This window comes from Brachyhypopomus gauderio, unplaced genomic scaffold (assembly GCF_052324685.1).
Source record: "Brachyhypopomus gauderio isolate BG-103 unplaced genomic scaffold, BGAUD_0.2 sc44, whole genome shotgun sequence".
NCBI classification, from domain to species: domain Eukaryota; kingdom Metazoa; phylum Chordata; class Actinopteri; order Gymnotiformes; family Hypopomidae; genus Brachyhypopomus; species Brachyhypopomus gauderio.
In genome coordinates, this window is record NW_027506870.1 from 1,246,102 (window position 1) to 1,261,347 (window position 15,246).

The 15,246-nt window shown below is 45.8% G+C and overlaps 19 non-coding genes across 19 annotated transcripts; all 19 read right to left on the reverse strand.

Moving 5' to 3' along the window:
* Positions 1 to 489: 489 nt before the first annotated feature.
* On the reverse strand, positions 490 to 653 carry LOC143486288 (U1 spliceosomal RNA). The gene has a single exon (XR_013123281.1). It is a non-coding gene; the product is annotated as a U1 spliceosomal RNA (small nuclear RNA).
* Positions 654 to 1,279: 626 nt separating this feature from the next.
* Positions 1,280 to 1,443, reverse strand: LOC143486487 (U1 spliceosomal RNA). Its single transcript, XR_013123473.1, has one exon. It is a non-coding gene; the product is annotated as a U1 spliceosomal RNA (small nuclear RNA).
* A 626-nt stretch (positions 1,444 to 2,069) lies between these two features.
* LOC143486436 (U1 spliceosomal RNA) lies at positions 2,070 to 2,233 on the reverse strand. The gene has a single exon (XR_013123425.1). It is a non-coding gene; the product is annotated as a U1 spliceosomal RNA (small nuclear RNA).
* A 626-nt stretch (positions 2,234 to 2,859) lies between these two features.
* On the reverse strand, positions 2,860 to 3,023 carry LOC143486289 (U1 spliceosomal RNA). Its single transcript, XR_013123282.1, has one exon. It is a non-coding gene; the product is annotated as a U1 spliceosomal RNA (small nuclear RNA).
* Positions 3,024 to 3,649: 626 nt separating this feature from the next.
* Positions 3,650 to 3,813, reverse strand: LOC143486290 (U1 spliceosomal RNA). Its single transcript, XR_013123283.1, has one exon. It is a non-coding gene; the product is annotated as a U1 spliceosomal RNA (small nuclear RNA).
* Positions 3,814 to 4,439: 626 nt separating this feature from the next.
* LOC143486437 (U1 spliceosomal RNA) lies at positions 4,440 to 4,603 on the reverse strand. The gene has a single exon (XR_013123426.1). It is a non-coding gene; the product is annotated as a U1 spliceosomal RNA (small nuclear RNA).
* Positions 4,604 to 5,229: 626 nt separating this feature from the next.
* On the reverse strand, positions 5,230 to 5,393 carry LOC143486291 (U1 spliceosomal RNA). Its single transcript, XR_013123284.1, has one exon. It is a non-coding gene; the product is annotated as a U1 spliceosomal RNA (small nuclear RNA).
* A 626-nt stretch (positions 5,394 to 6,019) lies between these two features.
* Positions 6,020 to 6,183, reverse strand: LOC143486294 (U1 spliceosomal RNA). Its single transcript, XR_013123286.1, has one exon. It is a non-coding gene; the product is annotated as a U1 spliceosomal RNA (small nuclear RNA).
* A 621-nt stretch (positions 6,184 to 6,804) lies between these two features.
* On the reverse strand, positions 6,805 to 6,968 carry LOC143486438 (U1 spliceosomal RNA). Its single transcript, XR_013123427.1, has one exon. It is a non-coding gene; the product is annotated as a U1 spliceosomal RNA (small nuclear RNA).
* A 626-nt stretch (positions 6,969 to 7,594) lies between these two features.
* LOC143486492 (U1 spliceosomal RNA) lies at positions 7,595 to 7,758 on the reverse strand. The gene has a single exon (XR_013123477.1). It is a non-coding gene; the product is annotated as a U1 spliceosomal RNA (small nuclear RNA).
* A 626-nt stretch (positions 7,759 to 8,384) lies between these two features.
* On the reverse strand, positions 8,385 to 8,548 carry LOC143486295 (U1 spliceosomal RNA). Its single transcript, XR_013123287.1, has one exon. It is a non-coding gene; the product is annotated as a U1 spliceosomal RNA (small nuclear RNA).
* A 626-nt stretch (positions 8,549 to 9,174) lies between these two features.
* On the reverse strand, positions 9,175 to 9,338 carry LOC143486296 (U1 spliceosomal RNA). The gene has a single exon (XR_013123288.1). It is a non-coding gene; the product is annotated as a U1 spliceosomal RNA (small nuclear RNA).
* Positions 9,339 to 9,964: 626 nt separating this feature from the next.
* Positions 9,965 to 10,128, reverse strand: LOC143486297 (U1 spliceosomal RNA). The gene has a single exon (XR_013123289.1). It is a non-coding gene; the product is annotated as a U1 spliceosomal RNA (small nuclear RNA).
* Positions 10,129 to 10,754: 626 nt separating this feature from the next.
* Positions 10,755 to 10,918, reverse strand: LOC143486298 (U1 spliceosomal RNA). The gene has a single exon (XR_013123290.1). It is a non-coding gene; the product is annotated as a U1 spliceosomal RNA (small nuclear RNA).
* A 626-nt stretch (positions 10,919 to 11,544) lies between these two features.
* Positions 11,545 to 11,708, reverse strand: LOC143486300 (U1 spliceosomal RNA). The gene has a single exon (XR_013123292.1). It is a non-coding gene; the product is annotated as a U1 spliceosomal RNA (small nuclear RNA).
* Positions 11,709 to 12,334: 626 nt separating this feature from the next.
* LOC143486364 (U1 spliceosomal RNA) lies at positions 12,335 to 12,498 on the reverse strand. Its single transcript, XR_013123355.1, has one exon. It is a non-coding gene; the product is annotated as a U1 spliceosomal RNA (small nuclear RNA).
* A 626-nt stretch (positions 12,499 to 13,124) lies between these two features.
* LOC143486301 (U1 spliceosomal RNA) lies at positions 13,125 to 13,288 on the reverse strand. Its single transcript, XR_013123293.1, has one exon. It is a non-coding gene; the product is annotated as a U1 spliceosomal RNA (small nuclear RNA).
* Positions 13,289 to 13,914: 626 nt separating this feature from the next.
* On the reverse strand, positions 13,915 to 14,078 carry LOC143486302 (U1 spliceosomal RNA). Its single transcript, XR_013123294.1, has one exon. It is a non-coding gene; the product is annotated as a U1 spliceosomal RNA (small nuclear RNA).
* A 626-nt stretch (positions 14,079 to 14,704) lies between these two features.
* LOC143486303 (U1 spliceosomal RNA) lies at positions 14,705 to 14,868 on the reverse strand. The gene has a single exon (XR_013123295.1). It is a non-coding gene; the product is annotated as a U1 spliceosomal RNA (small nuclear RNA).
* Between the last annotated feature and the right edge of the window lie 378 nt (positions 14,869 to 15,246).

Below are 15,246 nucleotides of genomic sequence, written 5' to 3' on the forward strand. Positions count from 1 at the left end.
TACAGGAAAGGGAAAATGATTGGAAAACATTTTGGTCTTGCACGTCAAACTCAGCAAAGGACAAGAGTCCTTACGTGTAGCCCGCTCTAGAAGCACCCAGTGCGTATTGATTTTGCCGTCGCTGGCAAGACTCCTTCTGCCGTTTGTCAACAGTTTTAAGGCTTTTTATGCTCCTAGCTAGGTTTAGAGATCGAATAGAATGAATAAAGCCATGACTGATTCTGTGATGGATTAGATCTTGTTCACATAGAACATCATGGAAAGCCCCAGTCTTTTAAATGCTTTGATCAATGTAGGAAATAGGAAAGAATGAAACGTTTAAGTGTGTACATAAATATACTGCATTTCAGGCAAAATACAACTAAACCTGTCTACCCACACTGTCTATAATGCCATACCAACAGGTGGAGCTCAAGCACTGAGAAGCTACTGTGAAGCAAATTGTAATAATTGCTTGTTTTATTTCTTCTTTTTTTCCACAAAATGTATCAGGGGAGAGCGCGAACGCAGTCCCCCACTACCAGAAATTATGCAGTCGAGATTCCCGCATTTGGGGAATTCGCAAGGGTCAGCACAGCCTGAGTGCAATGGCTGAGCCTCACCTTGGGCGAACCACCTTCCTGATCATGGTCTCACCCCTGCCAGGTAAGTATGACTTGGAAATGCAGCTGTACAAGAACCCTTTCCCCTTGTCAGAACACAGGAAAAGGAAAACATGGGCAGAGGGGAGGGCGGGTCAGGGCCTGACAGACAGGGGGCGGGGTTGCAGGGCAATGGGCGGGCACTTGATTACAGGAAAGGGAAAATGATTGGAAAACATTTTGGTCTTGCACGTCAAACTCAGCAAAGGACAAGAGTCCTTACGTGTAGCCCGCTCTAGAAGCACCCAGTGCGTATTGATTTTGCCGTCGCTGGCAAGACTCCTTCTGCCGTTTGTCAACAGTTTTAAGGCTTTTTATGCTCCTAGCTAGGTTTAGAGATCGAATAGAATGAATAAAGCCATGACTGATTCTGTGATGGATTAGATCTTGTTCACATAGAACATCATGGAAAGCCCCAGTCTTTTAAATGCTTTGATCAATGTAGGAAATAGGAAAGAATGAAACGTTTAAGTGTGTACATAAATATACTGCATTTCAGGCAAAATACAACTAAACCTGTCTACCCACACTGTCTATAATGCCATACCAACAGGTGGAGCTCAAGCACTGAGAAGCTACTGTGAAGCAAATTGTAATAATTGCTTGTTTTATTTCTTCTTTTTTTCCACAAAATGTATCAGGGGAGAGCGCGAACGCAGTCCCCCACTACCAGAAATTATGCAGTGGAGATTCCCGCATTTGGGGAATTCGCAAGGGTCAGCACAGCCTGAGTGCAATGGCTGAGCCTCACCTTGGGAGAACCACCTTCCTGATCATGGTCTCACCCCTGCCAGGTAAGTATGACTTGGAAATGCAGCTGTACAAGAACCCTTTCCCCTTGTCAGAACACAGGAAAAGGAAAACATGGGCAGAGGGGAGGGCGGGTCAGGGCCTGACAGACAGGGGGCGGGGTTGCAGGGCAATGGGCGGGCACTTGATTACAGGAAAGGGAAAATGATTGGAAAACATTTTGGTCTTGCACGTCAAACTCAGCAAAGGACAAGAGTCCTTACGTGTAGCCCGCTCTAGAAGCACCCAGTGCGTATTGATTTTGCCGTCGCTGGCAAGACTCCTTCTGCCGTTTGTCAACAGTTTTAAGGCTTTTTATGCTCCTAGCTAGGTTTAGAGATCGAATAGAATGAATAAAGCCATGACTGATTCTGTGATGGATTAGATCTTGTTCACATAGAACATCATGGAAAGCCCCAGTCTTTTAAATGCTTTGATCAATGTAGGAAATAGGAAAGAATGAAACGTTTAAGTGTGTACATAAATATACTGCATTTCAGGCAAAATACAACTAAACCTGTCTACCCACACTGTCTATAATGCCATACCAACAGGTGGAGCTCAAGCACTGAGAAGCTACTGTGAAGCAAATTGTAATAATTGCTTGTTTTATTTCTTCTTTTTTTCCACAAAATGTATCAGGGGAGAGCGCGAACGCAGTCCCCCACTACCAGAAATTATGCAGTTGAGATTCCCGCATTTGGGGAATTCGCAAGGGTCAGCACAGCCTGAGTGCAATGGCTGAGCCTCACCTTGGGCGAACCACCTTCCTGATCATGGTCTCACCCCTGCCAGGTAAGTATGACTTGGAAATGCAGCTGTACAAGAACCCTTTCCCCTTGTCAGAACACAGGAAAAGGAAAACATGGGCAGAGGGGAGGGCGGGTCAGGGCCTGACAGACAGGGGGCGGGGTTGCAGGGCAATGGGCGGGCACTTGATTACAGGAAAGGGAAAATGATTGGAAAACATTTTGGTCTTGCACGTCAAACTCAGCAAAGGACAGGAGTCCTTACGTGTAGCCCGCTCTAGAAGCACCCAGTGCGTATTGATTTTGCCGTCGCTGGCAAGACTCCTTCTGCCGTTTGTCAACAGTTTTAAGGCTTTTTATGCTCCTAGCTAGGTTTAGAGATCGAATAGAATGAATAAAGCCATGACTGATTCTGTGATGGATTAGATCTTGTTCACATAGAACATCATGGAAAGCCCCAGTCTTTTAAATGCTTTGATCAATGTAGGAAATAGGAAAGAATGAAACGTTTAAGTGTGTACATAAATATACTGCATTTCAGGCAAAATACAACTAAACCTGTCTACCCACACTGTCTATAATGCCATACCAACAGGTGGAGCTCAAGCACTGAGAAGCTACTGTGAAGCAAATTGTAATAATTGCTTGTTTTATTTCTTCTTTTTTTCCACAAAATGTATCAGGGGAGAGCGCGAACGCAGTCCCCCACTACCAGAAATTATGCAGTCGAGATTCCCGCATTTGGGGAATTCGCAAGGGTCAGCACAGCCTGAGTGCAATGGCTGAGCCTCACCTTGGGCGAACCACCTTCCTGATCATGGTCTCACCCCTGCCAGGTAAGTATGACTTGGAAATGCAGCTGTACAAGAACCCTTTCCCCTTGTCAGAACACAGGAAAAGGAAAACATGGGCAGAGGGGAGGGCGGGTCAGGGCCTGACAGACAGGGGGCGGGGTTGCAGGGCAATGGGCGGGCACTTGATTACAGGAAAGGGAAAATGATTGGAAAACATTTTGGTCTTGCACGTCAAACTCAGCAAAGGACAAGAGTCCTTACGTGTAGCCCGCTCTAGAAGCACCCAGTGCGTATTGATTTTGCCGTCGCTGGCAAGACTCCTTCTGCCGTTTGTCAACAGTTTTAAGGCTTTTTATGCTCCTAGCTAGGTTTAGAGATCGAATAGAATGAATAAAGCCATGACTGATTCTGTGATGGATTAGATCTTGTTCACATAGAACATCATGGAAAGCCCCAGTCTTTTAAATGCTTTGATCAATGTAGGAAATAGGAAAGAATGAAACGTTTAAGTGTGTACATAAATATACTGCATTTCAGGCAAAATACAACTAAACCTGTCTACCCACACTGTCTATAATGCCATACCAACAGGTGGAGCTCAAGCACTGAGAAGCTACTGTGAAGCAAATTGTAATAATTGCTTGTTTTATTTCTTCTTTTTTTCCACAAAATGTATCAGGGGAGAGCGCGAACGCAGTCCCCCACTACCAGAAATTATGCAGTCGAGATTCCCGCATTTGGGGAATTCGCAAGGGTCAGCACAGCCTGAGTGCAATGGCTGAGCCTCACCTTGGGCGAACCACCTTCCTGATCATGGTCTCACCCCTGCCAGGTAAGTATGACTTGGAAATGCAGCTGTACAAGAACCCTTTCCCCTTGTCAGAACACAGGAAAAGGAAAACATGGGCAGAGGGGAGGGCGGGTCAGGGCCTGACAGACAGGGGGCGGGGTTGCAGGGCAATGGGCGGGCACTTGATTACAGGAAAGGGAAAATGATTGGAAAACATTTTGGTCTTGCACGTCAAACTCAGCAAAGGACAAGAGTCCTTACGTGTAGCCCGCTCTAGAAGCACCCAGTGCGTATTGATTTTGCCGTCGCTGGCAAGACTCCTTCTGCCGTTTGTCAACAGTTTTAAGGCTTTTTATGCTCCTAGCTAGGTTTAGAGATCGAATAGAATGAATAAAGCCATGACTGATTCTGTGATGGATTAGATCTTGTTCACATAGAACATCATGGAAAGCCCCAGTCTTTTAAATGCTTTGATCAATGTAGGAAATAGGAAAGAATGAAACGTTTAAGTGTGTACATAAATATACTGCATTTCAGGCAAAATACAACTAAACCTGTCTACCCACACTGTCTATAATGCCATACCAACAGGTGGAGCTCAAGCACTGAGAAGCTACTGTGAAGCAAATTGTAATAATTGCTTGTTTTATTTCTTCTTTTTTTCCACAAAATGTATCAGGGGAGAGCGCGAACGCAGTCCCCCACTACCAGAAATTATGCAGTTGAGATTCCCGCATTTGGGGAATTCGCAAGGGTCAGCACAGCCTGAGTGCAATGGCTGAGCCTCACCTTGGGCGAACCACCTTCCTGATCATGGTCTCACCCCTGCCAGGTAAGTATGACTTGGAAATGCAGCTGTACAAGAACCCTTTCCCCTTGTCAGAACACAGGAAAAGGAAAACATGGGCAGAGGGGAGGGCGGGTCAGGGCCTGACAGACAGGGGGCGGGGTTGCAGGGCAATGGGCGGGCACTTGATTACAGGAAAGGGAAAATGATTGGAAAACATTTTGGTCTTGCACGTCAAACTCAGCAAAGGACAGGAGTCCTTACGTGTAGCCCGCTCTAGAAGCACCCAGTGCGTATTGATTTTGCCGTCGCTGGCAAGACTCCTTCTGCCGTTTGTCAACAGTTTTAAGGCTTTTTATGCTCCTAGCTAGGTTTAGAGATCGAATAGAATGAATAAAGCCATGACTGATTCTGTGATGGATTAGATCTTGTTCACATAGAACATCATGGAAAGCCCCAGTCTTTTAAATGCTTTGATCAATGTAGGAAATAGGAAAGAATGAAACGTTTAAGTGTGTACATAAATATACTGCATTTCAGGCAAAATACAACTAAACCTGTCTACCCACACTGTCTATAATGCCATACCAACAGGTGGAGCTCAAGCACTGAGAAGCTACTGTGAAGCAAATTGTAATAATTGCTTGTTTTATTTCTTCTTTTTTTCCACAAAATGTATCAGGGGAGAGCGCGAACGCAGTCCCCCACTACCAGAAATTATGCAGTCGAGATTCCCGCATTTGGGGAATTCGCAAGGGTCAGCACAGCCTGAGTGCAATGGCTGAGCCTCACCTTGGGCGAACCACCTTCCTGATCATGGTCTCACCCCTGCCAGGTAAGTATGACTTGGAAATGCAGCTGTACAAGAACCCTTTCCCCTTGTCAGAACACAGGAAAAGGAAAACATGGGCAGAGGGGAGGGCGGGTCAGGGCCTGACAGACAGGGGGCGGGGTTGCAGGGCAATGGGCGGGCACTTGATTACAGGAAAGGGAAAATGATTGGAAAACATTTTGGTCTTGCACGTCAAACTCAGCAAAGGACAAGAGTCCTTACGTGTAGCCCGCTCTAGAAGCACCCAGTGCGTATTGATTTTGCCGTCGCTGGCAAGACTCCTTCTGCCGTTTGTCAACAGTTTTAAGGCTTTTTATGCTCCTAGCTAGGTTTAGAGATCGAATAGAATGAATAAAGCCATGACTGATTCTGTGATGGATTAGATCTTGTTCACATAGAACATCATGGAAAGCCCCAGTCTTTTAAATGCTTTGATCAATGTAGGAAATAGGAAAGAATGAAACGTTTAAGTGTGTACATAAATATACTGCATTTCAGGCAAAATACAACTAAACCTGTCTACCCACACTGTCTATAATGCCATACCAACAGGTGGAGCTCAAGCACTGAGAAGCTACTGTGAAGCAAATTGTAATAATTGCTTGTTTTATTTCTTCTTTTTTTCCACAAAATGTATCAGGGGAGAGCGCGAACGCAGTCCCCCACTACCAGAAATTATGCAGTCGAGATTCCCGCATTTGGGGAATTCGCAAGGGTCAGCACAGCCTGAGTGCAATGGCTGAGCCTCACCTTGGGCGAACCACCTTCCTGATCATGGTCTCACCCCTGCCAGGTAAGTATGACTTGGAAATGCAGCTGTACAAGAACCCTTTCCCCTTGTCAGAACACAGGAAAAGGAAAACATGGGCAGAGGGGAGGGCGGGTCAGGGCCTGACAGACAGGGGGCGGGGTTGCAGGGCAATGGGCGGGCACTTGATTACAGGAAAGGGAAAATGATTGGAAAACATTTTGGTCTTGCACGTCAAACTCAGCAAAGGACAAGAGTCCTTACGTGTAGCCCGCTCTAGAAGCACCCAGTGCGTATTGATTTTGCCGTCGCTGGCAAGACTCCTTCTGCCGTTTGTCAACAGTTTTAAGGCTTTTTATGCTCCTAGCTAGGTTTAGAGATCGAATAGAATGAATAAAGCCATGACTGATTCTGTGATGGATTAGATCTTGTTCACATAGAACATCATGGAAAGCCCCAGTCTTTTAAATGCTTTGATCAATGTAGGAAATAGGAAAGAATGAAACGTTTAAGTGTGTACATAAATATACTGCATTTCAGGCAAAATACAACTAAACCTGTCTACCCACACTGTCTATAAAGCCATACCAACAGGTGAAGATCAAACACTGAGAAGCTACTGTGAATTTTAATAATTGCTTGTTTTATTTCTTCTTTTTTTCCACAAAATGTATCAGGGGAGAGCGCGAACACAGTCCCCCACTACCAGAAATTATGCAGTCGAGATTCCCGCATTTGGGGAATTCGCAAGGGTCAGCACAGCCTGAGTGCAATGACTGAGCCTCACCTTGGGCGAACCACCTTCCTGATCATGGTCTCACCCCTGCCAGGTAAGTATGACTTAGAAATGCAGCTGTACAAGAACCCTTTCCCCTTGTCAGAACACAGGAAAAGGAAAACATGGGCAGAGGGGAGGGCGGGTCAGGGCCTGACAGACAGGGGGCGGGGTTGCAGGGCAATGGGCGGGCACTTGATTACAGGAAAGGGAAAATGATTGGAAAACATTTTGGTCTTGCACGTCAAACTCAGCAAAGGACAAGAGTCCTTACGTGTAGCCCGCTCTAGAAGCACCCAGTGCGTATTGATTTTGCCGTCGCTGGCAAGACTCCTTCTGCCGTTTGTCAACAGTTTTAAGGCTTTTTATGCTCCTAGCTAGGTTTAGAGATCGAATAGAATGAATAAAGCCATGACTGATTCTGTGATGGATTAGATCTTGTTCACATAGAACATCATGGAAAGCCCCAGTCTTTTAAATGCTTTGATCAATGTAGGAAATAGGAAAGAATGAAACGTTTAAGTGTGTACATAAATATACTGCATTTCAGGCAAAATACAACTAAACCTGTCTACCCACACTGTCTATAATGCCATACCAACAGGTGGAGCTCAAGCACTGAGAAGCTACTGTGAAGCAAATTGTAATAATTGCTTGTTTTATTTCTTCTTTTTTTCCATAAAATGTATCAGGGGAGAGCGCGAACGCAGTGCCCCACTATCAGAAATTATGCAGTCGAGATTCCCGCATTTGGGGAATTCGCAAGGGTCAGCACAGCCTGAGTGCAATGGCTGAGCCTCACCTTGGGCAAACCACCTTCCTAATCATGGTCTCACCCCTGCCAGGTAAGTATGACTTGGAAATGCAGCTGTACAAGAACCCTTTCCCCTTGTCAGAACACAGGAAAAGGAAAACATGGGCAGAGGGGAGGGCGGGTCAGGGCCTGACAAACAGGGGGCGGGGTTGCAGGGCAATGGGCGGGCACTTGATTACAGGAAAGGGAAAATGATTGGAAAACATTTTGGTCTTGCACGTCAAACTCAGCAAAGGACAAGAGTCCTTACGTGTAGCCCGCTCTAGAAGCACCCAGTGCGTATTGATTTTGCCGTCGCTGGCAAGACTCCTTCTGCCGTTTGTCAACAGTTTTAAGGCTTTTTATGCTCCTAGCTAGGTTTAGAGATCGAATAGAATGAATAAAGCCATGACTGATTCTGTGATGGATTAGATCTTGTTCACATAGAACATCATGGAAAGCCCCAGTCTTTTAAATGCTTTGATCAATGTAGGAAATAGGAAAGAATGAAACGTTTAAGTGTGTACATAAATATACTGCATTTCAGGCAAAATACAACTAAACCTGTCTACCCACACTGTCTATAATGCCATACCAACAGGTGGAGCTCAAGCACTGAGAAGCTACTGTGAAGCAAATTGTAATAATTGCTTGTTTTATTTCTTCTTTTTTTCCACAAAATGTATCAGGGGAGAGCGCGAACGCAGTCCCCCACTACCAGAAATTATGCAGTCGAGATTCCCGCATTTGGGGAATTCGCAAGGGTCAGCACAGCCTGAGTGCAATGGCTGAGCCTCACCTTGGGCGAACCACCTTCCTGATCATGGTCTCACCCCTGCCAGGTAAGTATGACTTGGAAATGCAGCTGTACAAGAACCCTTTCCCCTTGTCAGAACACAGGAAAAGGAAAACATGGGCAGAGGGGAGGGCGGGTCAGGGCCTGACAGACAGGGGGCGGGGTTGCAGGGCAATGGGCGGGCACTTGATTACAGGAAAGGGAAAATGATTGGAAAACATTTTGGTCTTGCACGTCAAACTCAGCAAAGGACAAGAGTCCTTACGTGTAGCCCGCTCTAGAAGCACCCAGTGCGTATTGATTTTGCCGTCGCTGGCAAGACTCCTTCTGCCGTTTGTCAACAGTTTTAAGGCTTTTTATGCTCCTAGCTAGGTTTAGAGATCGAATAGAATGAATAAAGCCATGACTGATTCTGTGATGGATTAGATCTTGTTCACATAGAACATCATGGAAAGCCCCAGTCTTTTAAATGCTTTGATCAATGTAGGAAATAGGAAAGAATGAAACGTTTAAGTGTGTACATAAATATACTGCATTTCAGGCAAAATACAACTAAACCTGTCTACCCACACTGTCTATAATGCCATACCAACAGGTGGAGCTCAAGCACTGAGAAGCTACTGTGAAGCAAATTGTAATAATTGCTTGTTTTATTTCTTCTTTTTTTCCACAAAATGTATCAGGGGAGAGCGCGAACGCAGTCCCCCACTACCAGAAATTATGCAGTCGAGATTCCCGCATTTGGGGAATTCGCAAGGGTCAGCACAGCCTGAGTGCAATGGCTGAGCCTCACCTTGGGCGAACCACCTTCCTGATCATGGTCTCACCCCTGCCAGGTAAGTATGACTTGGAAATGCAGCTGTACAAGAACCCTTTCCCCTTGTCAGAACACAGGAAAAGGAAAACATGGGCAGAGGGGAGGGCGGGTCAGGGCCTGACAGACAGGGGGCGGGGTTGCAGGGCAATGGGCGGGCACTTGATTACAGGAAAGGGAAAATGATTGGAAAACATTTTGGTCTTGCACGTCAAACTCAGCAAAGGACAAGAGTCCTTACGTGTAGCCCGCTCTAGAAGCACCCAGTGCGTATTGATTTTGCCGTCGCTGGCAAGACTCCTTCTGCCGTTTGTCAACAGTTTTAAGGCTTTTTATGCTCCTAGCTAGGTTTAGAGATCGAATAGAATGAATAAAGCCATGACTGATTCTGTGATGGATTAGATCTTGTTCACATAGAACATCATGGAAAGCCCCAGTCTTTTAAATGCTTTGATCAATGTAGGAAATAGGAAAGAATGAAACGTTTAAGTGTGTACATAAATATACTGCATTTCAGGCAAAATACAACTAAACCTGTCTACCCACACTGTCTATAATGCCATACCAACAGGTGGAGCTCAAGCACTGAGAAGCTACTGTGAAGCAAATTGTAATAATTGCTTGTTTTATTTCTTCTTTTTTTCCACAAAATGTATCAGGGGAGAGCGCGAACGCAGTCCCCCACTACCAGAAATTATGCAGTCGAGATTCCCGCATTTGGGGAATTCGCAAGGGTCAGCACAGCCTGAGTGCAATGGCTGAGCCTCACCTTGGGCGAACCACCTTCCTGATCATGGTCTCACCCCTGCCAGGTAAGTATGACTTGGAAATGCAGCTGTACAAGAACCCTTTCCCCTTGTCAGAACACAGGAAAAGGAAAACATGGGCAGAGGGGAGGGCGGGTCAGGGCCTGACAGACAGGGGGCGGGGTTGCAGGGCAATGGGCGGGCACTTGATTACAGGAAAGGGAAAATGATTGGAAAACATTTTGGTCTTGCACGTCAAACTCAGCAAAGGACAAGAGTCCTTACGTGTAGCCCGCTCTAGAAGCACCCAGTGCGTATTGATTTTGCCGTCGCTGGCAAGACTCCTTCTGCCGTTTGTCAACAGTTTTAAGGCTTTTTATGCTCCTAGCTAGGTTTAGAGATCGAATAGAATGAATAAAGCCATGACTGATTCTGTGATGGATTAGATCTTGTTCACATAGAACATCATGGAAAGCCCCAGTCTTTTAAATGCTTTGATCAATGTAGGAAATAGGAAAGAATGAAACGTTTAAGTGTGTACATAAATATACTGCATTTCAGGCAAAATACAACTAAACCTGTCTACCCACACTGTCTATAATGCCATACCAACAGGTGGAGCTCAAGCACTGAGAAGCTACTGTGAAGCAAATTGTAATAATTGCTTGTTTTATTTCTTCTTTTTTTCCACAAAATGTATCAGGGGAGAGCGCGAACGCAGTCCCCCACTACCAGAAATTATGCAGTCGAGATTCCCGCATTTGGGGAATTCGCAAGGGTCAGCACAGCCTGAGTGCAATGGCTGAGCCTCACCTTGGGCGAACCACCTTCCTGATCATGGTCTCACCCCTGCCAGGTAAGTATGACTTGGAAATGCAGCTGTACAAGAACCCTTTCCCCTTGTCAGAACACAGGAAAAGGAAAACATGGGCAGAGGGGAGGGCGGGTCAGGGCCTGACAGACAGGGGGCGGGGTTGCAGGGCAATGGGCGGGCACTTGATTACAGGAAAGGGAAAATGATTGGAAAACATTTTGGTCTTGCACGTCAAACTCAGCAAAGGACAAGAGTCCTTACGTGTAGCCCGCTCTAGAAGCACCCAGTGCGTATTGATTTTGCCGTCGCTGGCAAGACTCCTTCTGCCGTTTGTCAACAGTTTTAAGGCTTTTTATGCTCCTAGCTAGGTTTAGAGATCGAATAGAATGAATAAAGCCATGACTGATTCTGTGATGGATTAGATCTTGTTCACATAGAACATCATGGAAAGCCCCAGTCTTTTAAATGCTTTGATCAATGTAGGAAATAGGAAAGAATGAAACGTTTAAGTGTGTACATAAATATACTGCATTTCAGGCAAAATACAACTAAACCTGTCTACCCACACTGTCTATAATGCCATACCAACAGGTGGAGCTCAAGCACTGAGAAGCTACTGTGAAGCAAATTGTAATAATTGCTTGTTTTATTTCTTCTTTTTTTCCACAAAATGTATCAGGGGAGAGCGCGAACGCAGTCCCCCACTACCAGAAATTATGCAGTCGAGATTCCCGCATTTGGGGAATTCGCAAGGGTCAGCACAGCCTGAGTGCAATGGCTGAGCCTCACCTTGGGCGAACCACCTTCCTGATCATGGTCTCACCCCTGCCAGGTAAGTATGACTTGGAAATGCAGCTGTACAAGAACCCTTTCCCCTTGTCAGAACACAGGAAAAGGAAAACATGGGCAGAGGGGAGGGCGGGTCAGGGCCTGACAGACAGGGGGCGGGGTTGCAGGGCAATGGGCGGGCACTTGATTACAGGAAAGGGAAAATGATTGGAAAACATTTTGGTCTTGCACGTCAAACTCAGCAAAGGACAAGAGTCCTTACGTGTAGCCCGCTCTAGAAGCACCCAGTGCGTATTGATTTTGCCGTCGCTGGCAAGACTCCTTCTGCCGTTTGTCAACAGTTTTAAGGCTTTTTATGCTCCTAGCTAGGTTTAGAGATCGAATAGAATGAATAAAGCCATGACTGATTCTGTGATGGATTAGATCTTGTTCACATAGAACATCATGGAAAGCCCCAGTCTTTTAAATGCTTTGATCAATGTAGGAAATAGGAAAGAATGAAACGTTTAAGTGTGTACATAAATATACTGCATTTCAGGCAAAATACAACTAAACCTGTCTACCCACACTGTCTATAATGCCATACCAACAGGTGGAACTCAAGCACTGAGAAGCTACTGTGAAGCAAATTGTAATAATTGCTTGTTTTATTTCTTCTTTTTTTCCACAAAATGTATCAGGGGAGAGCGCGAACGCAGTCCCCCACTACCAGAAATTATGCAGTCGAGATTCCCGCATTTGGGGAATTCGCAAGGGTCAGCACAGCCTGAGTGCAATGGCTGAGCCTCACCTTGGGCGAACCACCTTCCTGATCATGGTCTCACCTCTGCCAGGTAAGTATGACTTGGAAATGCAGCTGTACAAGAACCCTTTCCCCTTGTCAGAACACAGGAAAAGGAAAACATGGGCAGAGGGGAGGGCGGGTCAGGGCCTGACAGACAGGGGGAGGGGTTGCAGGGCAATGGGCGGGCACTTGATTACAGGAAAGGGAAAATGATTGGAAAACATTTTGGTCTTGCACGTCAAACTCAGCAAAGGACAAGAGTCCTTACGTGTAGCCCGCTCTAGAAGCACCCAGTGCGTATTGATTTTGCCGTCGCTGGCAAGACTCCTTCTGCCGTTTGTCAACAGTTTTAAGGCTTTTTATGCTCCTAGCTAGGTTTAGAGATCGAATAGAATGAATAAAGCCATGACTGATTCTGTGATGGATTAGATCTTGTTCACATAGAACATCATGGAAAGCCCCAGTCTTTTAAATGCTTTGATCAATGTAGGAAATAGGAAAGAATGAAACGTTTAAGTGTGTACATAAATATACTGCATTTCAGGCAAAATACAACTAAACCTGTCTACCCACACTGTCTATAATGCCATACCAACAGGTGGAGCTCAAGCACTGAGAAGCTACTGTGAAGCAAATTGTAATAATTGCTTGTTTTATTTCTTCTTTTTTTCCACAAAATGTATCAGGGGAGAGCGCGAACGCAGTCCCCCACTACCAGAAATTATGCAGTCGAGATTCCCGCATTTGGGGAATTCGCAAGGGTCAGCACAGCCTGAGTGCAATGGCTGAGCCTCACCTTGGGCGAACCACCTTCCTGATCATGGTCTCACCCCTGCCAGGTAAGTATGACTTGGAAATGCAGCTGTACAAGAACCCTTTCCCCTTGTCAGAACACAGGAAAAGGAAAACATGGGCAGAGGGGAGGGCGGGTCAGGGCCTGACAGACAGGGGGCGGGGTTGCAGGGCAATGGGCGGGCACTTGATTACAGGAAAGGGAAAATGATTGGAAAACATTTTGGTCTTGCACGTCAAACTCAGCAAAGGACAAGAGTCCTTACGTGTAGCCCGCTCTAGAAGCACCCAGTGCGTATTGATTTTGCCGTCGCTGGCAAGACTCCTTCTGCCGTTTGTCAACAGTTTTAAGGCTTTTTATGCTCCTAGCTAGGTTTAGAGATCGAATAGAATGAATAAAGCCATGACTGATTCTGTGATGGATTAGATCTTGTTCACATAGAACATCATGGAAAGCCCCAGTCTTTTAAATGCTTTGATCAATGTAGGAAATAGGAAAGAATGAAACGTTTAAGTGTGTACATAAATATACTGCATTTCAGGCAAAATACAACTAAACCTGTCTACCCACACTGTCTATAATGCCATACCAACAGGTGGAGCTCAAGCACTGAGAAGCTACTGTGAAGCAAATTGTAATAATTGCTTGTTTTATTTCTTCTTTTTTTCCACAAAATGTATCAGGGGAGAGCGCGAACGCAGTCCCCCACTACCAGAAATTATGCAGTCGAGATTCCCGCATTTGGGGAATTCGCAAGGGTCAGCACAGCCTGAGTGCAATGGCTGAGCCTCACCTTGGGCGAACCACCTTCCTGATCATGGTCTCACCCCTGCCAGGTAAGTATGACTTGGAAATGCAGCTGTACAAGAACCCTTTCCCCTTGTCAGAACACAGGAAAAGGAAAACATGGGCAGAGGGGAGGGCGGGTCAGGGCCTGACAGACAGGGGGCGGGGTTGCAGGGCAATGGGCGGGCACTTGATTACAGGAAAGGGAAAATGATTGGAAAACATTTTGGTCTTGCACGTCAAACTCAGCAAAGGACAAGAGTCCTTACGTGTAGCCCGCTCTAGAAGCACCCAGTGCGTATTGATTTTGCCGTCGCTGGCAAGACTCCTTCTGCCGTTTGTCAACAGTTTTAAGGCTTTTTATGCTCCTAGCTAGGTTTAGAGATCGAATAGAATGAATAAAGCCATGACTGATTCTGTGATGGATTAGATCTTGTTCACATAGAACATCATGGAAAGCCCCAGTCTTTTAAATGCTTTGATCAATGTAGGAAATAGGAAAGAATGAAACGTTTAAGTGTGTACATAAATATACTGCATTTCAGGCAAAATACAACTAAACCTGTCTACCCACACTGTCTATAATGCCATACCAACAGGTGGAGCTCAAGCACTGAGAAGCTACTGTGAAGCAAATTGTAATAATTGCTTGTTTTATTTCTTCTTTTTTTCCACAAAATGTATCAGGGGAGAGCGCGAACGCAGTCCCCCACTACCAGAAATTATGCAGTCGAGATTCCCGCATTTGGGGAATTCGCAAGGGTCAGCACAGCCTGAGTGCAATGGCTGAGCCTCACCTTGGGCGAACCACCTTCCTGATCATGGTCTCACCCCTGCCAGGTAAGTATGACTTGGAAATGCAGCTGTACAAGAACCCTTTCCCCTTGTCAGAACACAGGAAAAGGAAAACATGGGCAGAGGGGAGGGCGGGTCAGGGCCTGACAGACAGGGGGCGGGGTTGCAGGGCAATGGGCGGGCACTTGATTACAGGAAAGGGAAAATGATTGGAAAACATTTTGGTCTTGCACGTCAAACTCAGCAAAGGACAAGAGTCCTTACGTGTAGCCCGCTCTAGAAGCACCCAGTGCGTATTGATTTTGCCGTCGCTGGCAAGACTCCTTCTGCCGTTTGTCAACAGTTTTAAGGCTTTTTATGCTCCTAGCTAGGTTTAGAGATCGAATAGAATGAATAAAGCCATGACTGATTCTGTGATGGATTAGATCTTG